Source organism: Equus przewalskii, unplaced genomic scaffold, assembly GCF_037783145.1.
Source record: "Equus przewalskii isolate Varuska unplaced genomic scaffold, EquPr2 ChrUn-6, whole genome shotgun sequence".
NCBI classification, from domain to species: domain Eukaryota; kingdom Metazoa; phylum Chordata; class Mammalia; order Perissodactyla; family Equidae; genus Equus; species Equus przewalskii.
In genome coordinates this window covers 456713-462712 of record NW_027228754.1, presented here as the reverse complement: position 1 = coordinate 462712, position 6000 = coordinate 456713, and the positions used below count along the sequence as shown (strand labels likewise).

General features: G+C 75.2%; 3 non-coding genes across 3 annotated transcripts; 1 reads left to right on the top strand and 2 right to left on the bottom strand.

Moving 5' to 3' along the window:
* Window positions 1–3004: 3004 nt before the first annotated feature.
* Window positions 3005–3075, bottom strand: TRNAG-GCC (transfer RNA glycine (anticodon GCC)). The gene has a single exon. It is a non-coding gene; the product is annotated as a tRNA-Gly (tRNA).
* A 1728-nt stretch (window positions 3076–4803) lies between these two features.
* Window positions 4804–4886, bottom strand: TRNAL-CAG (transfer RNA leucine (anticodon CAG)). The gene has a single exon. It is a non-coding gene; the product is annotated as a tRNA-Leu (tRNA).
* Window positions 4887–5454: 568 nt separating this feature from the next.
* Window positions 5455–5526, top strand: TRNAD-GUC (transfer RNA aspartic acid (anticodon GUC)). Its single transcript has one exon. It is a non-coding gene; the product is annotated as a tRNA-Asp (tRNA).
* Window positions 5527–6000: the final 474 nt, after the last annotated feature.

Genomic DNA, 6000 nt, shown 5'->3' with positions numbered 1-6000 from the left:
GCCTTTCTTCTTCCTCTCCGCCTGCCCGCCTGCCGACCGCCCGACCTCCGCCTCCCCGGCGCGGCGCGGGCGGCCGCGACCCCTCCCCCCACCACGCACACTTTTAGCCCGCGCCGGAGCTCGCTCGCTTCGCCCCTCGCCCCCTGGCCTCGGCCTCCCGACAAGGCCACCCGCCACGTCCAGCCCTGACCCTGCCACGCTCCCTCCACCCCTGCCAACGGCAGACCTTTCGGCCCCCGCTCGCCCCCTGGGCGTCTCCCCTCCTCCTCCTCGGACGCTCGCCTCGCTTCCCCTCTTCCTCGGTGGCTGGGGCCGCCTCCCTCCCGCCGTGGCCGCGGGCGCACAGCCCCGCCGCCGGCCCCCGCACGCGCTTCGACTCTCCCGCAGCCTGGCTTCGGCCGCGACAGTGTCGCGGCCCCCAAGCCGCCCCTTGGTCCCTCCCGAGCTGGGGCCGCCGGTGGGGGCGGGGGCTGGGGCTGGGGCCGGGGCTGGGGGTGCGGGCGGGATGGGGCAGGGGTCTCCCTGGACCGGTCGGGCCACCTGCCGAGACCTGTGGTCCCTGGCTTCGCCCCTCGCGCCAGCCAAGGCGCCGGCAGCTTTCCCGCCGCCGCCTGCCGGGTCCTGGCCCCGCTGCGTGTCCCGGGGGCCCGGCGATTGGGCGCCAGGGGCGTCTGGGTCTCGCGCGGGCGCGGGAGCCGAGGGCCCGGCCGCGGCGCCCGAGAGGCGGAGATGGGCCAGTGACCCTCGAGCCGTCCGTCCGTCGGGCTAGCGAGACCAGCCCGCCGCGGAGGACACAGAGCAGGGAGCTACAGGAGGCCGTTCCGGAAAACGCCACGGGCAAGCAGGTGGGGAGGGGCTGGGGGCGGAGGGGTGGCGGGGGTGGGGTGGGGCGACGCTTGGCCAGCGTTTTCTTCCAGTGGCCTCAGCGACGCTCCGCGTCCTATGGCCAAGTGGCCAGGGCGTTCCCCGGAACTCTTGCCTCCCCCGCGCCCCTCCCCACACCGAGATGGGACTTTGGACGGCGTTCCCCTTCCCGCCTCGGCGTCCACCCACGCCATCCCTCTCTCCAGCCCCGCATCCATCTTCTCCTGCGGGTGCTCCCCAAAGGAGATGGCAGCTCTCCGGCCCCTTGCCGCCACGACGGGCGCGCCGCCGTCAGCCAGCGGAGCTGAGTATCTGTCCAGGGACCGGTTCCGGCCGAGGCAGAGGGGAGGGCCGAGCCGATGAGCGGCAGGAAGCTGCCGCGGGCCCCACGCTGGACTTTGACGGAGCCGTTCTCCCCTGCGCCAAGGCGCCCCCGTGGGCATAGGGGTGCGCCCCGTGAGCGCGGGAAGTTCCCCCACGGGCCCGGCCGGGGTGCTGGGCGTGCGCGTGCGGGGGCGGGAGACGGTGCGGGATGGAGGCGTCGGTCCCGGTGGGTGGCCCCCCACGCGGGTCAGGGCACAGGGCCAAGTGACCCCAGGAAGAGGGCACGGCGGTGAGCCGCGCGGTGGGTGGCGTGAGGAGGAGTCCCGGGTGTGCGAGCGGAGCGCCGCGGGCCCGGAGGAGGTGCGGGGCTTGCGGGAACGGGCCGCTCAGGCAGGGGCTCCGGGCGGCCAGGCCCCTTGGCCGGCACGGGTGGCGGCGGGTGAGATCTAGGGTTGGGGTGGGGACGAGGGGCCTGAGGCGGGGGGGCGGGGGGGGACAGGGCCGGGGGAAGCGAGTCCTCGGGGCGGGTCGTGCGAGAGAGGACCATAGGGTCCGCGGGGTTGTTGGCGGATGGTGGGGCGGGGGTGCCTGGAGGCGGTAAGGAGCGGCGGGTGGCAAGCAGGGGCAGTGGGCTCCGGTGCGAGGAAGACGGAAGCCCCTGCGGTGGGAGAGGACGCCGGCGGGCGAGACTGGCTGTGCTGTGCTGCGCTGCGAGGTGGTGAGGCTAAGGAGTAGGGTGAGAGGAGGGGTGGGGAGCGGGCAAGGGCGGGGAATGCCACTGCCCCAGAGACAGAAACGACCTGTCCTGGGGACGGAGAGTCGCGTCTCGGGTGTGCGTTGGGGGTTGAGTTGAGAAGAGGCCAAAGGGACCAACGGAACGGAGGATCCCCGGCCGGGAAGGATTTGGAAAGTGGGGGCGCGGGGAGGAGGGGCCTGACAGGCGTCGGGGTGTTGGGGCAGTAGGGGGGTGGTGAGGGTGGAGGTGGAGGGGCTGGGGCTGGGGGTGCGGCTTGGGGCTTGCAGGCTGGGGTGGCGGCGGACTTGGCAGTGTCCTCGGGGCGTCCTGGGGGCGGGGGTGGCGGCGAGGATTCGTCGTGGTGCCGGTGCTGACCCGTGGTGGACTTGGTGCTGGCGCCGGGGTGTGGGGGGGAGGGGCGGGGTGGGTGGACTGGGTCGCGGTGGCGGCGCAGGTGGTTTCGGTGGTGGAGGGGCCGGCGAGCGTTGGCTACCGATGGCGGCCGAGCGGGATCAGGTGAACACACGGCGGGCGTGCATGGTGACGATCTCGCGGAACTCTTTGGAAAGACTCGAGGGCGCGCCACCAGGACACTGGGACCCTCCGGGAGAAGGCGGTGGGTCACCCGTAGGAGCGGCACGTTCCTTCCTGCCGGCAGTGCCAACGCCGCGTAACTTGCCGGCCGGGGTCAGGGCGAGCCGGAGAGCGGGGAAAGGTGGCGGAGCGTGAGGAGGTGGGGCGTGCATGGGCCCGCGTGTGCTGCGGGAGAGTGTCCCTCGAAGGGAAACGCGTGACTCGAGCGGGGTCACGGGAAGGAAGAGAAGAGGGACAAGGAAGGAAGGTGCGCGGGCACGAGAGTGGCTGGGCCGTGAATGTGTCAGGGCACGGGGGGTTGGGGGGCGGGCGTTTGGTTCCCGGGGTGCGTGTTTGGCGGGGGTGGGGGGGGACTTTTGTCTCCAGGGCGAGAGCGAGGGCCCGGGGCGGGCGGAAGGTGTTGGTGTGTGGCGGCGGCCTCGAGCGCAGGAGAGAGGCAGCCTAAGCTGGACGTCGGGGCCGCGGGACCAAAAGGGGACGGGGTGCTGCATGGGCCGGGAATCGAACCCGGGCCTCCCGCGTGGCAGGCGAGAATTCTACCACTGAACCACCCATGCACCGGTGGCCGGCGCCACCAGGCGCCGCCCCAGCGGCGCTCGCCACCAGCCGCCCGACACTGGTCACGGCCCTGCGGGGCCCTGGAGGGCGCTCGGGGGCGGGCGGGGGGGGGGCAGGCGCGGTCGGAGGGGGTGCGGTGCAGGGAGACACGGAGGCGCGGTGGCACCTGTGCGCCGAGGCGCGGAGGAGCCGCGACAGAGCGGGGCGGCCTCGGCCCATGCCGCGCCTTGTGTCCGGCCCAGGGCCGCCGCGACCCTGCCGGCGTCGCCAGAGGAAGCCAGGAGCCGCGCCCAGCCTGGCCCGCGCTCGGATGACAACGAGGGGCGGCGATGTGTGGCGGGCGACGTTCCCTTCGACGACCCACGGGCCCGTGCCCAAGTCCCCTGGGCGGCGGGCTTCCCCTCGGGTGCGCTGGGCGCGTGGCCGTGCGCGGGCGCCAACGGCGCGGCCTGCCGGGCGAGGGCAGGGCAGGGCAGGGCAGGGCCGTGCAGGGCAGGGCTGGGTGGGAGGGCCGTGGCGTGGGGGCGGCCGTGGGAGCCGCAGGCTGGGGAGCGCCGCCTCGGCCGCCCGCCGCTGAGCGGCGCTCATGCCAAGAGACCCGAGGGGCCTGAGCCTGGCGCCTGCGCTCTGGCCGACGGCTCGCCCGCAAGGGTCCGGCTCCGGGGTGCCTTGGTGGCGAGGCAGGAGCGCGTTCTTGGATGGCGGGCGCGCTTTGGCAGAGTGGCTGCCGGCTGGCGGGCCGCCCGCGGAGGAGGCGCGCCGTCGTGTGGTCGTGGGTTTGGGTCCCCGAGGCGCCTTGGCGCGTGCAGACGGGGCTTGGCCCCGGCCGTGGGCCCGACGTTGCGTGTGGGCGACGGGGATCCAGGGCTTCGGCTCGCTGCTCCCCGGAGCCAGCTTGCCGGGTTGGGCCCGCGTGCCAGGCAGGCCCCGTGCAGGGAGGGCGCTGTGCTGGGCTGGCGAGCAGAAGGCCGGGCTGCGTGGGGCCCGGGAGGCAGGCATGTGTGGCCCGGGCGAGGCCCCGAGGTGAAAAGTCGTGGTGGGCACCACAGGCCAGCGAGATGGGGACGGCGACCTGAGCAGGGTGTGGAGAGGATGGACGGGCCGGGCGGCCGGGGGCTGTGGGAAAGGCCAGCGTGTTGGACGGTGTGCCGCCCGTTGCGCAGGCGTGGCGCTCCAAGAGCGAGGCGCTGTGCGCCAGGCAGAAGTCGGAGGGTGACCCTTGGAGGGTTTTGCACACGCAGGGTCGGGTGGGGTGGGGTGGGGTGGGGTGGGGTGGGGTGGGGGAGGGGGAGTGGGAGTGGGAGCGCGAGTGGGAGGGAGGGCTACACAACCCCCTAATGGGGGGGGGGCTCGTGTGCGGAGGGGGAAGGGGAGAGCAGGCGAGGAACGATGTGGCGCGAAGTCCTGAAGCCCCCGCGTGTGGGGTCCGGTGCGAAGGGTGTGTGAGTGAGTGGGTGGGGGCGCGCGCGCTGTGTCGGGAAGGCCGGTTGCCAGTGGGTTCGAGGCGCTGGGGCAGCCTCCTGGGCTGAGTGCGCCAGGCCCGCGCAGCGGCGGGCGTGAGAAGCTGGTGGGGTCGAGAGGCGTGCGTGTAGGGGCCTGGAGTTTGGCGCGGCGGCCACAGGCCGGAGCGCCAGCCCGGGCCGGCCAGGAAGGCGGCCAAGGGCGGCGCTCGGGTGTGCGGGAGGCCCGGGAGGCGGGCGTTGGTTGGGCGGGCCAAAAGGTCGGCGTGTCAGGAGTGGGATTCGAACCCACGCCTCCAGGGGAGACTGCGACCTGAACGCAGCGCCTTAGACCGCTCGGCCATCCTGACGGCGGGCCTGGGCGCGTGGCCGCTCGCCTGGCTGGGAGCCGACGCGGCCGGCGGGGCCCTTGGCCGCCCGCGGCGCCTGGCGGGCGTCTTTGTGGGCGCGCCACGGACGGGACGCGCGCGCCGGCCGACGTGGAGCAAGGCCAGCGGACTCGCCCGGCTCCACCGCCGCCGCCGCCCCGTCGCCCACCCCGGGCGCCGGCCGGGACAAGGACGCGGCCCGGCGCGCGCCCCCCTTCTCCTCGCCGCCTCGCTGGCCCTCTCGAGAGGGCCTCTTCCTCGCGGCGCGATCTCCGCACGGGAGGCAAGAGGCGTCGCAGACTCGGCATTTCCAGCCGCCGCCGCCGCCGCCGCCGCCGGCGCCGCCAGGGCCGGGCGCGCGGCCGGGGTCGGGGTCGTGTGCGGGTCCGGGTGCGGGTCGCGGTCCGCTTTGCTGGATGACGCGGTCGTTTGGCTGTCGGGTCGGATGGGGCACACGTGCCGGGCACCGGTGGCGGGCAGGGCCTCGAGGGCGGGGGTCGGCGTCGGCAGGCAGCCGGAGAGCGGTCGTGCGCCAGGGCGGCCGCCGCCGTCCTCGTTAGTATAGTGGTGAGTATCCCCGCCTGTCACGCGGGAGACCGGGGTTCGATTCCCCGACGGGGAGGCAAGACGTCCCTTTTTGGTGGCTGGCGCCGCTCTGCGTCCTGCCGCTTGCCCCCGAGGGCGCTTCTTCGCCCTGCCCCGCCCTGCAGCCAGGCGCAGGCCGCCAACCCGTGCCCGGCCTGCCCACGGGGACCCCTCCCCGAGGCCCCCTCGCCGTCGGGCGGCGGTCGTTCGGCACGGCCGAGCCAAGGCTTCCTCTGCTCCCCGCAGCGCCCGACGAGCGGCCCGCCCCCAGCGGCTGGCGCACGGGGCTCCCTGCGACGCGACGCGCGACGCGCGCTGCACAGCTGCACAGCTGCACAGCTGCCGGGACGGGCGGCGGGTGGGTCCCCTCTCGGTGCGCGCAGCTGCCTCGCCGAGCAGCCGGTGGAGAAGGGCTGGGGCGAGCCGGCCGGTGGAGGGCGGGCGCCCGGCCGGGGCTTTGGCGGGGCGGTCGGCGTCGGAATGGCGGTCGCTTGGTGGAGTGGCAGCGAGG